The sequence below is a fragment of the Stomoxys calcitrans genome, chromosome 2 (genome assembly GCF_963082655.1).
Source record: "Stomoxys calcitrans chromosome 2, idStoCalc2.1, whole genome shotgun sequence".
Classification (NCBI taxonomy): Eukaryota; Metazoa; Arthropoda; class Insecta; order Diptera; family Muscidae; genus Stomoxys; species Stomoxys calcitrans.
This window is the reverse complement of record NC_081553.1, coordinates 126,730,994-126,748,517: the sequence shown is the minus strand read 5'-3', so window position 1 is coordinate 126,748,517 and position 17,524 is coordinate 126,730,994. Positions and strand designations below refer to the sequence as shown.

The 17,524-nt window shown below is 39.6% G+C and overlaps 1 protein-coding gene across 2 annotated transcripts in view; it reads left to right on the top strand.

Annotated features, from left to right (window-relative positions):
• The window catches only part of LOC106092858 (uncharacterized), a 606,782-nt gene that overhangs the window by 106,662 nt on the left and 482,596 nt on the right, over window positions 1–17,524 (top strand). The gene's annotated exons all lie outside the window — the stretch shown is intronic.

Genomic DNA, 17,524 nt, shown 5'->3' with positions numbered 1-17,524 from the left:
ATCACATAATTTTAACTAAATTTAAGATATCATTTCCTATTTGCATGTTATATTTTTCGACTTTATATGCATTTTTCGAAACAATTAAAATTTAGAAATTTTGTAGAAAGGCCACTGGGGGGAGGGCTTCATCAGGGAAATAACAATCAATCAGGGTAATAACAATCAAGATGGTATGGCCACGAACAGTCTTGGAGTGCAAAAATTAGATTCAAAAATACGAGTATCATGTTTATAATTTCAGGCAAATCGGATAGTAACTGCGGTCTCAAGAGGCTCAAGAATTCAAATTGGGAGTTTGGTTTATATGGCAGCAATGACATAACTGGCACTTACGCTAGAAGTCAAAGCAAATTCCCTCATGCAAAATGTCAGCCAAATCGGATAAGAATTGCGCCCTCTAGAGGCTCAACACGTCAAGTTCCGAGATCGGTTTATATTGCAGCTCTATCAAAACATGAATCGACATTACCGACCACTTATAATTCCAACTGACCTACACTAATAGGAAGTATTTGTGCCAAATTTCAAACCCCTAAATTTACTCCCTTCGGACTGACCGGCGAACGGACATTTCTAAATCTACTTAGAATGTCAAGATATAGGATAGTTGTAAAAAAACACCTTAAATTTAGAAAAATGCTTGAAATCTTCATTTGAATTGATAGTACGGTCCACATAATTTAATGTTTGGATATTAGTTCATTCAAATGTCGACCGTGACTGCGCCTCAAATGGTTCATCCTCTCAGTCCAATTTTGGTATACTCTTTCCAACATTTCTTCAGTTTATATTCAAGCAATATCCAAATATGGATCGATCTGGAAGGATGTGTTAAAGAAGGATGTCGAGTGGCCTAACACAACTCATTTAGCTAAATTTTAGCAAAATCGGATAATAAATGTGGTTTTAATGGGCCTAAGACCTTAAATCGGCAGATCGGTCTATATGGGGGCTATATCAAGATACAGTCCTTCTTTGATGGAGAGAATGGACACTCACATGTGTTCGATATGTTTTATGGGGTACTTCAGATGGAATACATAATGACAGTAATGGCATCCAAAAATTTTAGTATTTACTCTTGGAAACTTCATTTGAGAAGGCATACGATCCTTCTCTTAGATTGCCTTGAAGAGCAAGGATTTAAGCTGGTGTTTCAAGTTTTCCCACTGGGTAGGTAGAAACACAACACCAGAAATGAACCGACGTAGACGTGGTATGGAAAACAATTAGCAATATTATTTGTTGCTTTTTAGTGTTTAAAGAACACAATAACAAGCCGATTGCTGTATGTTCAAAGTGGCATGGGGCGAATTAATACCCGCTCCACAGTTTCAACGTAACCTAACCTTAGTCCAATCACATATTTTTAGCTAAATTTAAGAAATCTTTTCCTATTTTCATGTTATATTTTTCGACTTTTTATGAATTTTTCGAAACAACTAAAATTTCACTTTCTCTCTTACAGGTAAGCAAACAATATTTATGTGACCATACATTTTTATTTGGTAAGTCCTCTAACAAAACCTATTATGATATTTTTGACTGTAACATTCGTCTTCATATATATAAAATTGAATTTCTGTTTGTTTGTCGGTTTCTTTGTTTGTTCAGTATAGACTCAAAAACGGCTCAACCGATTACCTTGAAATTTTGGATCATTATCATGGCCATGACAATATGGGACTCAAATGAAAGGTGTTCGGGAGTAGATTACGAGTATGGTCAGGAAGAAGAAAAAGGCTTTATAATTTGTCAATTTCGGAGGGGGGCGACCCTTCCCCGTTACCTAAAAACACCACCCATAATCAAAAGTGGACCGATCGGGACAGTAAGGGTATCAAATGAAAGGTATTGGAAAATAAATATAATACGAATGTGGTTTTAAAATTTGGGTCCTTGTACCCATCGGGCCACCTCAATCCCAAAATTCCCCCAAACAGACATATTGGACGTTCATGCCAATATGGCCCTCAAATGAAACGTATTCGGGAGTAGATTACGAATCTGGCATAAAAAATTAGATCGAAGTATAGGGGGTACCCCTTCCCACCAAAAACGCTTTAAATGGGCATATGACCACCATGACTATATGGGACTCGGTTTTTTTGTTTGTTCCGTAGAATTAAAAACGGCTGAACCGATTTTCTTAAAAATTGTGTAAGTTTGTCTAGAAGGAAACATAGGCTATATAATTGTAAGATAACGGATGAAGGCGGTCCTTTCCCCTTACCCCAACAACGCCATCCAAAACCAAAAGTGGACCGATAGGCACAAGAAAGCGAATATCCTATTAAAATTTGGGTCCAAGTTCACAGCGTGCCTCCCCAATCCAAAAACTCCTTGAAACAGATATATTCGACGTTCATGTCGATATGGGCCTCAAATGAGAAAAGTATTCGTCAGTAGATTACAAATACGGCATAAAAAATTGGGTACAAGTAATGGAAGGTCGCACCAGCCCCAAGTGCGCCCAAATGGGCGTATTAGCTGACCATGTCAATATGGGACTCAAATGAAAGGTAGATTCCAAATATAACATTAAAATTTGTGTTCAAGTCTAGGTGGCGCTTTTCTTTCCAATTATAAGTCAAATATGTTGATTGACCTACTATCACAATATGGGACTTAAATGAAAGGTATTTGAGAGTAGAAAACGAATTTGATATCCAATTTTGGGGGTTTGGGAGTACGCCCTTAAGCGCCCCCTAAACTGAACTTCATTTCCGATTATGAGAATATGGAGCAACGGTATTTGTGAGTAAAGAACGAATTTGATATCTATTTTCAGTGGCCCCAGCCCCAAAACATCCTCCAAACATGGTCATATGGGGCTCACATTAAATGGCAGCACGAATTTGATATCCATATTTGAGTCGAAATGTCTGAGTGCCATCCCTCCCCTTAAAGGCACTTCTCATTACCCTAATTTTCAAAACCACCAGCACTCTCACAGTCAAAACAAAACATGGGTTATATTGTTAGGGTCGAGTGCCTCGGGGGCCTTCAAAACCCGTCAAATGGGTATATAGACTAATCACGACAATATAGAGCTCAAACGAAAGGTGCTTGGGAGGAAAACCCGAATTTGATATCCAATTGAAGAGCCATGTGTTTGGGGAACTGTCCCACCTGAAAACCTATTATATAAAAGCTATTGGATGTTTAAGTTGATTGATTTTCGGGAAATTGATACTGATTTTCGGGACAAAGTCCCTCAAACAGAATTTATTTACCGATTATGCCATTATCGGGCTCATATAAAATGTATTTGAAAGTAGAGCACGAAGCGTATATTTACATTAAGGGCCAAATGTCTCTCTAAACCGGAATATTTACCAATACGATAATATAGGACTCAAAAGAATGGTATTTGGGAGTGGAGTAAAAATTTAACCAGGAACCGAGAAGGGGCACACTTCTCACACATTAGGGACTCTTTTTATATAGGCGGGTCCGAAAGGCGTGCCACAGTGACCATGTATGGCCAATGTCGCCAGCATAAGAGAAGATCACCACCGCTTTAAATTTTGTCCGATGTAATCGCCAGGAGGCCACCGTAGCGCAGAGGTTAGCATGTCCGCCTATGACGCTAAAAGCCTGGGCTCGAATCCTGGCGAGACCATCAGAAAATAAAATTTCAGCGGTGGTTTTCCTCGCAACATTTATGAGTTACTATGCCATGTAAAACTTCTCTCCAAAGAGGTGTCGCATTGTGGCACGCCGTTCGGACTCGGCTATAAAAAGCAGGCCCCTTATCATTGAGCTTAAACTTGAATCGGACTGCACTCATTGATATGTGAGAAGTTTGCCCTGTTCCTTAGTGGAATGTTTATGGGCAAAATTTGCAATTTGCAATCGCCAGGATTTGAATACATGCGTTCAGCGTTATAGGCGGACATAAAGGGTGATTTTTTTGAGGTTAGGATTTTCATGCATTAGTATTTGACAGATCACGTGGGATTTCAGACATGGTGTCAAAGAAAAAGATGCTCAGTATGCTTTGACATTTCATCATGAATAGACTTACTAACGAGCAACGCTTGCAAATCATTGAATTTTATTACCAAAATCAGTGTTCGGTTCGAAATGTGTTTCGCGCTTTACGTCCGATTTATGGTCTACATAATCGACCAAGTGAGCAAACAATCAATGCGATTGTGACCAAGTTTCGCACTCAGTTTACTTTATTGGACATTAAACCAACCACACGAATGCGTACAGTGCGTACAGAAGAGAATATTGCGTCTGTTTCTGAGAGTGTTGCTGAAGACCGTGAAATGTCGATTCGTCGCCGTTCGCAGCAATAGGGTTTGTGTTATTCGACCACATGGAAGATTTTACGCAAAGATCTTGGTGTAAAACCGTATAAAATACAGCTCGTGCAAGAACTGAAGCCGAACGATCTGCCACAACGTCGAATTTTCAGTGAATGGGCCCTAGAAAAGTTGGCAGAAAATCCGCTTTTTTATCGACAAATTTTGTTCAGCGATGAGGCTCATTTCTGGTTGAATGGCTACGTAAATAAGCAAAATTACCGCATTTGGAGTGAAGAGCAACCAGAAGCCGTTCAAGAACTGCCCATGCATCCCGAAAAATGCACTGTTTGGTGTGGTTTGTACGCTGGTGGAATCATTGGACCTTATTTTTTCAAAGATGCTGTTGGACGCAACGTTACGGTGAATGGCGATCGCTATCGTTCAATGCTAACAAACTTTTTGTTGCCAAAAATGGAAGAACTGAACTTGGTTGACATGTGGTTTCAACAAGATGGCGCTACATGTCACACAGCTCGCGATTCTATGGCCATTTTGAGGGAAAACTTCGGAGAACAATTCATCTCAAGAAATGGACCGGTAAGTTGGCCACCAAGATCATGCGATTTGACGCCTTTAGACTATTTTTTGTGGGGCTACGTCAAGTCTAAAGTCTACAGAAATAAGCCAGCAACTATTCCAGCTTTGGAAGACAACATTTCCGAAGAAATTCGGGCTATTCCGGCCGAAATGCTCGAAAAAGTTGCCCAAAATTGGACTTTCCGAATGGACCACCTAAGACGCAGCCGCGGTCAACATTTAAATGAAATTATCTTCAAAAAGTAAATGTCATGGACCAATCTAACGTTTCAAATAAAAAACCGATGAGATTTTGCAAATTTTATGCGTTTTTTTTTTTTTAAAAAGTTATCAAGCTCTTAACAAATCACTCTTTAGGTTACAGTGGCACGAATTCGATATACACATTCAGGGCGAAGTGTCCCAACCCTAAAAGGATATTAGAGAGTTAACGAAGGCGCAGCGGAGGGGGCCCGGTTCGGCTAGTTGACAATAAAATAGATGTTAGCTTCTAAAACAAAAACGCATCTGCCACCATATATTGTTCTCATACCTGAAAATAGTTATCACATAATGAAAGCCTCTTCTGTGAAATGTCACTTACTCATCGATATCCATGAAATTAGTTTAAATGGAACAACTAGCACCACAATTCGATATACACATTCAGGGCGAAGTGTCCCAACCCTAAAAGGATATTAGAGAGTTAACGAAGGCGCAGCGGAGGGGGCCCGGTTCGGCTAGTTGACAATAAAATAGATGTTAGCTTCTAAAACAAAAACGCATCTGCCACCATATATTGTTCTCATACCTGAAAATAGTTATCACATAATGAAAGCCTCTTCTGTGAAATGTCACTTACTCATCGATATCCATGAAATTAGTTTAAATGGAACAACTAGCACCACAATTGTCACCCTTAACTATAATACCAAGCATACCGTCAATAATACCAGCATTCAGCCATTTCTTCAATTATCATCGACCTTTTTGTTAAACCACGACCCGTCCCCAATCATTACCACCAACTTCATTCCAACTTTGTCAACATTATCACTATCATCTCTAATAAGAGGAAATCAATGAATCCCCTGTAATGACTGTCAACGTTTTAACAATGATGACTATTTTAATAATTTAATGCGACAGACAATGGCAAGGGAGCGACACAAAGTAGGGGATTGAAATAAAAAGCACAAAAGCTGTAAGAGAGGGATTAAAACCCGTCATCAGATTTCCAAGCACATTTGCACACATCGACACACACACACACACACTCTCTCTTAGCCACCACCATCTCATTGGCAATTGGCGTTATAAGTGTTCGTGGCACCTGTTCAACCCTTTTAACAACTGATGGGGAGTTTTACATCTTTCAAACACACAAACACACACACACACACTCAAAGCATATTTGCATGGTACTAGTAACGCTTACTATGAATGAGGATTTGAATTTTGAATGAGGCACTATTATGCGTTCCCATTGTCGTTGCATAGAATGAAAATCTAATCAAGTGAAAGCATACAAAATGGCACTAAATCAAAATACATATCGACGTACAAGAGCATTGTCATAGACACCGTACATATCCCATGGTGCTGCATTCAGGAATTCGTATGTTAATACACACAAGCATAAAACACATATGATCAATTACAGATGCATACAAAAGGGTTATGACATGGGGGATTGAATAAATTTTATTATTCGAAATTCGTATAATTTCGTAATTTCAGCCAAATAGAACAACATTGAAGACGATTTTTTAGTCAGGAAAATTCATTACACAACTATTATGCAACGATTGTATACGGCCACATAACGGGGGTCCCTTATCATAGAGTTAAAATGTGAATCAGTATTTAACAAAATCCTTTGCTATCCTATTAAGCTTTCCAATATTTAAATTTTTGTACATGTTTAAATATGTTCACCCTTTAATGTACTGAAGCAGTATTAGAAACAAATGCCACCAAACAAATGCGTGAAAATACTATAGTTTGTCAAGAGTAAGCCTATCAAACTAAATTCCTGATGGTACTTAGTAAGCATTAGAACAAAAGTAAAAAGCTTTACCCCATTAGGTTTTGCATTTAATCGCTTAAATAAATCTCATATTACAAACTTAACGCTAAAGACTTAAATGAAATCAGATGATTAGAGAATATTGGAAAATTTTTGTTGTAATTTTAATGTAAAACAAGTAAGAGCGTGCTGAGTTCGGCCAGGCCGAATCTGATATCCCCTTCACCATGGATCGCATTTGTCGAGTTCATTGCGCGGCGATTTCTTTAAGGCAAACAAAGAATAATGAATAAGAACTGTTATGCTATTGGAGCTCTATCGATTTACAGTCCGATTTCGATCATAATTGGAATGCTGAACATTGTAGAAGTCATTGTTTTATATTTCAGTGCATTCCGATAAGAATTGCGCCTTGTAGGGGCTAAGGAAGTAAAATCAGAAGATCGGTTTATATGGGAACTGTATCAAGCTATAGATCGATTCAGATCACATTGGACAAGTATATTGAAGGTCATGGGAGAAGCCGTTGTTCAAAATTTCTGCCAAATTGGATGAGAATAGTGCCCGCTAGAGGCTCAAAACGTCAAGATCCCAGATCGGCTTACATGGCAGCTATATCAGGTTATGAACCGATTTACGCCATACTTAGCACAGTTGTTGAAACTCGTAACAAAATACTTTACGCAAATTTTCAGCCTAATAGCATAAGAATTGCGCCCTCTAGAGGCTCAAGAATTCAAGATCCCAGATCGGTTTATATGGCAGCTATACCAGGTTATGAACCCATTTGCGCCATACTTAACACAGTTGTTGGAGGTCAAAACAAAAAAACCTCATGTCAAATTTTTGCCAAATCGGGTGAGAATTGCGCCCTATACCGACTCAAGAAGCTCTAAGATCGGTTTATATGGCACCTATTCCAGGTTATGAACCGATTTGAACCATACTTAGAACAGTTGTTGGAAGTGATACTAAAACACCACGTGCAAAATTACATCCAAATCGGATAAGAATTGCGCTCTATAAAAGCTGGAGAAGCCAAGACCCATGATCGGTTTATAGGGCAGCTATATCAGATTATGAACCGATTTCAACCATACTTAGCACAGTTGTTGGAAGTGATATCAGAAGCCCCTTGACGTACTAAGGTCTCCAAATTTTGCATACTTACTAGAAACATTATCCACATTAACTATGTCAAGTTTCGTATATATTTCTAGATCTGTTCAAATTTTATCGATTTATTCCAAAGATTTTTCGACAGTGGGACTTCTTGAACCATGTCTTTTCTACATTTTGTGCCTCTAAACGAAAATGGGGCAAGTACGGGCAGCTAAACCCTATTGAATAGTGTTAAGGGACATACACAGCGTAAAACAAGTAAAAGGCGATAAGTTCGGCCGGATCGAACTTTGGATACCCATCACCTCAGCTATATATATAAAACACCTTGCGTCAAAATCCGGTGAAAAATATTGTCCATATCTCATGCCCTATAGCAGCAATATCGAAATATGTTCCGATTTGGACCAAATTCAATTGTGTATAACGGACAATAAATTCGCCTTTTATCGGCCCAAAACTTTGAATTGGGAGATCGGTCTTTATGACAGCTATATTAAAATCTAGGCCCAATTCAAGAAGGATATCGATGGGCCCAACACAATTCACTGTCCCAATTTTCGGCGACATCGAACAATAATTCTCCTTTTATGGCCCCAAAACCTTAAATCGTGAGATCGGTCTATATAGCAGTTATATCCAAATCTGAACCGATCTGTGCCATATTGCAGAAGTATATCGAGGGTCTTATTTCCGATAACTCACTGCCCCAAATTTCGGCAACATAGGATGGCAGCTATACCCAAATCTGGACCGATCTGGGCCAAATTAAAGACGATGTCGAAGGGTCTAACACAACTCACTGTCCCAAATTTCAGAAAAATCGCAAAATAAATGTGACTTTTAGGGGCCTGAGACCCTTAATCGACGGATCGGTGTATATTAGAGCTATATCCAGATCTGGACCGATCTGGACTAAATTGAAGAAGATGTCGAAGGGCCTAACACAACACACTGTCCCAAATTTCAGCAAAATCGGATAATAAATGTGGCTTTTATGGGCCTACGACCCTAAATCGGCGGATCGGTCTATATGTGGGCTATATCAAGATATAGTCCATCTTCGCATTTAACCTGCTTATGGACACAAAAAGAATCCGTAGAAAGTTTCAGCTCAATATCTTTATATCGATTTATCTAGAGAAGCTCGAAGAAACCATTGTTATTTTTATACCCATATATTAATTTTGTCATTCCGTTTGCAACACATCGTAATATTCATTTCCGACCCTACAAAGTGTATATATTCTTGATCAGCGTAAAAATCTAAGACCATCTAGGCATGTCCGTCCGTCTGTATGTTGAAATAACGCTACAGTCTTCCATAATAGAGATATTGAGCTGAAACTTTGTACAGATTCTTGCTTTGTCCATAAGCAGGTTAAGTTCGAAGATGGGCTATATCGGACTATATCTTGATATGGCCCCTATATAGACCGATCCGCCAATTTAGGGTCTTAGTCCTAAAAAGTCACATTTATTATCCGATTTTGCAGAAATTTTGGACAGTGAGTTGTGTTAGGCCCTTCGACATCCTTCGTCAATTTGGCTCAGATCGGTCCAGATTTGGATATAGCTGCCATATAGACCGATCCGCCGATTTAGGGTCTTAGGCCCATAAAAGCCACATTTAATATCCGATTTCGCTGAAATTTGGAACAGTGAGTTGTGTTAGGCCCCACGACATCCTTCGTCAATTTCGGTCGGTCAAGATTTGGATATAGCTGCCATATAGACTGATATCTAGGTTTTAGGTTTTGGGGCCATAAAAGACGCATTTATTGTCCGATGTCGCTGAAATTTGAGACAGTGAGTTTAGTTAGGCTCTTCGCGTCCTTGTTCAATTTTGCTCAGATCGGTCCAGATTTGGATATAGCTGCCATGTAAACCGATATCTCGATTTAAGGTCTTGGCCCTGTAAAAGGCGCATTTATAATCCGATTTCACTGAAATTTGACACAGTCTTATGTTAGACTTTTCGACATCCGTGTCGTATATGGTTCAGATCGGTTTATTTTTAGATATAGCTTAGTATTTGGTCCAAATCGGAACATATTTTGATATAACTGATATGGGACATAAGTTATGAAATTTTCACAGAATTTTATGAAATGTGGTTTACATATATACCCGAGGTGGTGGGTATCCAAAGTTCGGCCCGGCCGAATTTAACGCCTTGTTACTTGTTTCGTTTTTTTGAACATTCGTTTACCTTGAACATTAATATCTACTAAACTGAAAAACAGACATTTCCATACCAACCATTTTTTAAATCGCTGAAAAATTTACATAAGATAGGTTATTTCAAAACTTCGTAGGCGAACATGAAAATTTTGATTTTTGTCACGTTTAATCTGTTCGCGCCACAGTCCGTCGCGTAACATGCAACATGCTTTATGCCATCTTTAAAGTTTCTAACGGTCTAAAAACCAACCCAACCATTTTCGAAGGATTACCAAACTAATTAAGAGTGTTGCCAACATTTGCTATGCGAAAAAATTGCAAAATTCTGACATAACCACTCTTCAAAGACAAATCAAAGTGTAGTGCCTGGAATTTATCCATCCTATGACCCTCTTTTCTATGAAATTCAGTGTGAATGCCTGAAAATATGGCATAACAAATACAAATAAACAAATCCTTGAACAAATACTAGCATACTTCAAACCGAGCGTTCACATCCGCACTTAGCCTCGCCTGCAAATCCTCTTTAATATGAAAACCAACGAATGAGCAATTGTTTTTGCTAAATCAATATGAAATGTTTGTGTATGTTTCTCTGGAGATTGTAAACAGTTCCACATTCCCAGTCACACAACCACTCTCGCATACTTACCCAACAACTCATATTACTATTCGAATGCATTCAACAAAGGTGGTCGTTAGTATGAGTGCGCAAGGGAGAGATGGATATGCTTGTCCGATTACGATTCCAGTTCCATAGATTGAGGCCCCGAGAGTTTGTCCTCATCAAAGGACAACGACTAAGCAATGTCGTACAAGTACAACAAATTTGTTCCGCACACAGGCAAACATAAACGTCGATTCTCTGGATGTGGTTGGTTTGCTCATTGATGCCATTGTTTTGCTAGTATGCATGTGTGTTTGTGTTTGTACTTCCACCAACCACCCAACAACGCATTCGTCCTTTTACTCTAGCCCAATGATCATATGGGATGCTGTTATGTTGGTCTCATACATGTTCACATTCTCAATGAGTTTATGTTTGCACAAACCCTCAAAAATGTGTATTCTACTTGGCTATTGTTCAGTTCTCTTGGTGATAAGACATTTGTGTGGTATGAATGGCTGTCGTCGTCGTCGTTGTTGTTGCTCTTGTCATCTTTAGTATTTGCTTAAGTGGCCTATAATCATTGCTGCAGTTGTTGATAATCTCCGACTGTCATTTGTTACCATTTCATGGTGTCGTTGCATTTATGAGTGTTCCTTTGAAGTTTGTGTTTATTTTATTACTACAAAATTCATTTGAAAAGTAATTAAAAAAAATTGTCGTAGTCCGAAAAATGTAATAAGGCTTAAGGGCAAAAGGATGACATTAAGCATTGTAGTCGTAGTATATATCATTCACCATATTCACTATAATAGAATGGGGGGTAATTTTTGTTACTCTGCCTGTAACACATCGAAATATTTGTCTCCAACCCTATCTGTACTTAACAGGGACGGATATTCTTTACAGCGAGGACTATGATCATGTCCACATTAAAGAAATTAAAGAATTTAATCTTGATATTGTCCAAATATAGCTCGTCGTCTGCCATAAATACTTCCAACTACAAAGTGCTAATATATGCTATTTCAATTAAATTTAATGAATTTTATTTGGGTTATGTCCCAACTGAAAACAAGGACAAGCAAATCAACGATTTATTCCATTCTACGAGCGTTTAGAAATGATACACCATGGCTATTCCGATGACGACATTAAAATAGTTATAGGAAATTTGACGCTGCTTTGAATTAAGCCACCTCTCGACAGGCGATAAGTACACTATACAAGAAACTGATACTATCCGTATTGCTATATGGTTCCAAGGCATGGGTACTTGTGACAACAGTACTTGTGAAAGCGTAAAATTTAGTAACCAGTTTGCATTGATGGAGAATATCGGCTTCGTATGAACCATGAACTGTATGACGACCAGAGATGGCCTGTCAGAAACAGTGACGTATATGACATACATTTCCGACGTATATTACATACGTCGAAAACGTCGTAAACCTAGCCAAAAAACCAGGTTTCTGACAGAAAAAAAAAATTCGAACGAAAATATGTCGAATTTTTGATCTGATTAACTAAAAATTTTGGCATAAGTATTAACACTCCATGTACCATTTCACTTGACACTTCCTCAGATGTCATGCATTTTTAACATATGTCGTTTACAACAGCTTTCAAAAAGCAAATTAAAACGGGAGAAGCAAATAATTTTGCAAAAGGATACAAAATAATTGCAATTTCTAAATATAATTGATGAAAACTAATAATTTATTGATTTTTTGCTTCACAAAAAAATCCTTAAACGTTACTTTATAAATTGACTTGAAATTTGCGTATATTTCCAATTTATTGTGTGAAAAATGTAAATGCACAAATTAAAAAAAAAACTTAATATTTCTTTTATTGCGAAATTTTTTTACATATAAACTCTTCTATATACAACAAATAAGTGACAATAATATTTGTTAAAAATCTTAATTTTACACTGAGTTATTAAGGTTTATGACGTTTGCGACTTTTTCTACGTTTTATACAAGTATACGACGTTTTCGACTTTTACAACTTTTTGACAGTCGGAAACCTAAAAAATCATCTTACGGACCATCTCTGATGACGACGCACAGTGGGCGAAACGGCAAAAAATTGGAAATAGGAAATAATCCGCCCCATGCCACTATGGACATACACCTAAGCCAGTAATCGGTTTGATGTGCGCTCTAAAAACTATAAAGTAACCTCTAAAAAGAATATTTTAAGTTAGGAATTTCGTGCTACTTACAAAATCCTTAATTGTTTTCAATACCACTCCCCTCAGTTGGTTCATGTCGGATGTTGTGTCTCCACCTAAGTGCCGGTATCTTGGATATGCTCCAACGTCTCACCATCTTCCTCGCATGCCCTACACATGCTATAAATTGCCGCACCGATTTTACATAAGTGAGCTCGTAGCCCTATATGCCCCGTTATGATACCAATAGCTATACTGACCTCCTTCTTCCTTCCTTTCAGTAATAGCCTCGTCTTCTCACGATCTGGATCCCCACATAGGATTTTCGTCGTCCTATCGACCGTTTCGCTGTTCCACAACGTGCATTCGCATTCGTCTCCCATTCTCTTAACTCGGACTGCGTCGAACCGAAAGGCTACGGGTTAACCAAGTTTTTGACGGCAGTCCTCTGGCCTTCACCGTCAAATCGTTTGGCCTTTCATTCCCCCTTAGTCCGTTCTGGCCCGGCACCCAAACGATGCGGATTTTTCTATCCTCAGAGAAGGCGTTAATCTCCTTCTTACACTGCAAGACTGTTCGTGGCCTTACCGTTCTGGTTTTTATTGCCCTTATGGCAATAATACTGTCCTTCAAGGTGTTCACAGATGTTTGAGCACTACACCAATTCACGCATTCCGTGATCGCCCGGATCTCCGCCTGCAGGACCGTATTATGATCAGGCAGTCTAAAACAGATCTCAGTCCTTGGGTTCTCAATATAGGCCCCCGAGGCCTACTCTGTCCTCTAGCTTTGATCCATCCGTGTAACATGAACTTCCAGATGGCATTACTAAGGTTCCGTCAATCCAAGATTGTGTCGATGGTATCCGATCGGAAACCTCTTCCCTTCATTCCAGGTTTCCTATCGTCCCCTCGATTATACCGCGATAGTATAAGCTGCTCCCATCCTCAACCGATTCTCCCATCGCCTTAAGTCTCATAGCCGCAGTGGCTGCCTCACACTTAATCTGTATGCCAATGGGTCGGATATTTATAAAAGTCTCCAGTGCCCTAGTGGGCGTGGTTCTCATCGCTCCGCTTATGCCAAGACAACATGTTCTCTGAACCTGTTGTTTGGTCCTTATGTAGCACTTTTTCTCCATAGCAGTCCACCAAACTACTGAGGCGTAAGTTAGTATTGGTCTAATCACGCTCCTGTAGAGCCTGTGGAAAAAATTGGAAATAGGTCTACACCTTTTTTTATTATTTTTGTACCCACCACCATAGGATGGGGGTATGCAAATGCAAATGCAAATTTTGTCCATGAACATTCCACTAAGGAACAGGGGCAAACTTCTCACATGTCAATGAGTGCAGTCCGATTCAAGTTTAAGCTCAATGATAAGGGGCCTCCTTTTTATAGCCGAGTCCGAATGGCGTGCCGCAGTGCGACACCTCTTTGGAGAGAAGTTTTACATGACAGTGTACCTCACAAATGTTGCCAGCATTAGGAGAGGAAAACCACCGCTGAAACATTTTTTTTCTGATGGTCTCGCCAGGATTCGAACCCAGACGTTCAGCGTCATAGGTGGACATGCTAACCTCTGCGCTACGGTGGCCTCCATGGGATGGGGGTATACTAACCTAGTAATTCCATTTTAACATGGATCGTCTCGACTTTCTGAGTCGATCTATCCATGTACGTCCGGATGGACGAACGGACGTACACGGTGAACGTGTAAAGCTATCCGCTTAAAATTTTGCACAGATACTAAGCATTTATGTTGGTCGTTAGGGATTGCAAATGAGGCATATCGGTTCTGGTTTGCATATTGTTACCATATAAACCGATCTCATGATTTGACTTCTTAAGCCCCTGGAAGACGCAATTTTCTTCAGATTTGGCTAAAATTTTGCACATAGAATTGTGTTATGACTTTCAGTAGCTGCTCCTAAATCGGTCTATAATCTGATATAGCTCCCGTATAAACCGATCTTCCGATTTAACTTCTTGAGCCCCTGGAAGCCACAATTTTTGTCCGCTTTGGTTTAAATATTGGTCAAAATTTGGTTTCGGTTTGGACTTTCAACAACTATGTCAAATACGTCCAAATTGTTCAATAACCTAATATATCTCCTGATATAAACCGATCTCCCGATTTTACTTCTTGAGCTCCTGGATGCCTCAATTTTCTTCCTTTGGCTAGATCATTTTATCAGAATGAATGAAGAAACTTCAGCGAAGAAGAGCCAAGCAGTGTGGTATACACAAAACAGGACCACCAAAAAGTAGCTAACGACATCTCAAATCTTTGTGTAAGAGATTGAAGAAGGAACGCAGAAAATCGAGGAGCTTGGACATCTACACTCATAGAAAAAGTTTGCTGAAAATAGCAAACACTGTATGTTGAATAATATTGTAGTAGTTAACGTTGGTGCTTTATTGCAGTTGTTCTGCAATTTCAGAGCAGCAGGCTGACTGCTAAAAAATGGGCTATATCGGACTTTATCTTGATATAGCCCCCATTTAGACCGATCCGTCGATTTAGGGTCTTTGGTCCATAAAACCAACATTTATTATACGATTGCGACTTTCAAGGGCTGTTTCAGTGGACTCTCCCTTACTGTATGCATGCTGTTGCCGACACAGGCGATCTCGAGCTATTTTTGTTCTTAGATATGTTTCTTTCAACCTCTCAAGAGTCTTGGGCATAAAGAATGGCAGGCTAATAGGATGAAAATCTTTCCCCTTCATGTGGTACGGTTTCCCTGCCACGGGAAACCTGACAAACTCTTCTGGCTCCACATTATTCGTTGGAGTTTCCCAGGAAAAGTGTGTCAACGAGTAGTTCTAGTGTTTCCCCACTAGACATTTTTCATACAGTCTCTGACTTCTGAATATCATCAACCGTAATAGGTCTTCCTTAGCCTAGAAGCCTCAAATGTATCCTCCACCCTGCAGAATTCCACCAAGATTTGTTCTGAGCATTCTTTACCAGCTTGCCCTTGAATTTTCTTAGCTCTGTCTTATATACGCCCCAATCGTGTGGTGCTCTTCCGGGTTTTGCCCAGTTGAAGAGTTTTCAGCAGCCCTTCTTTTAACCAACCAGTTTTGGGGTCCACCATGGCGATCGCTGTTTGCCCCTTGGCTTGGCACTAGGACATGCTGGCACAAGTGAGTCATTCAATGCTTTCGTGACTAGCTTGATTTTTATACCCTCCACCATAGGATGGGGGTATACTAATTTCGTCATTCTGTTTGAAACACCTCGAAATATGTGTCAGAGACCCCATAAAATATATGTATTCTTGATCGTCATGTCATTTAAAGTCGATCTGGCCATGTCCGCCCGTCCGTCTGTCTGTCGAAAGCACGCTAAATTTCGAAGGGATTAGGCTAGCCACTTGAAATTTTGCACAAATACTTTTTGTTAGCGTTGGTCATATAAACAGATCTTGGGTCTTGGGTCTTGACTTTATAAGCCTCTAGAGGGAGCAATTCTCGTCCGATTTGACTGAAATTTTGGACGTGGTGTTTTGGTATCACTTCCAACAGCTGCGCTAAGTATGGTTCAAATTGGTCCACGTTTTGATATAGCTGCCATATAAACCAATCTTGGGTCTTGACTTCTTGAGCCTCTAGAGGGCGCAATTCTGAGCCGAGTTGACTGAAATTTTTTGCGCTTGGTATCACTTCCAATAACAGTGCTAAGTATGATTCAAATCGGTTCATAATCTGGTATAGCTGTCATATAAACCGATCTTGGATCTTGATTTCTTGAGTCCATAGAGCGCGCAATTGTTATCCGATTTGACTGAAATTTTGCACGTAGTGTTTTGGTATCACTTCCAACAACTGTGCTAAGTATAATTCAAATCGGTTCATAATAATAGTCGTGCAGAAATTGTGCCGAAATTTATCCCAGTCCGCATTTCTTGCTTTAAGCCGAGGGACCACTTATGCAGTTTTTTCTCCAAGACTGAAAATTATATAAAGATGGTCAGATATCTGGTGATGTGCGTAACCATAACTTCCTATGATGAGGAACTTTTTTACTGCAGAAGCGGCAGCATAAGGTTTAAAGGCGGCATATCTGAATCATGCGCCATATATAGGGGAGCCAGCTGGTAGGACTTAATAATATCAAGGCTGGCTACTACTGAATTTTCAGTGCTTAGCGAAGATTCAGTAGTAGCTGGCTTTGCAAGAATACAGGCTCTGTGGCTCCCATTCCTCGTAGTTTAAATCCAGAAATTGTTAGTGCACGAACCATTCCTCCGCACACCCATGGTTCCTGGATAAGAACCACGTCAAATCTTACTGCCTTTAGTAGGACCTTTCGTCCCCTCCGACCTTTTCCCCCTCCGATTCCTGACCAAGGAGCATATCGAGGCTAAAACTGAGAGTAAGATCTGTATGGCAATCGGTATTTTCACGGCCGCACAGAACTATGGACTCATAGGTGAGGCATGAGATGGCCTATGTAGGGAAGCGACGAGACGTAGAAACATTTCTTATGTCATTAACCGACTTTCGCGGCTAATAGGTGCCGACACGTAGGTTTCGGTACGAAACCAAAATTACCC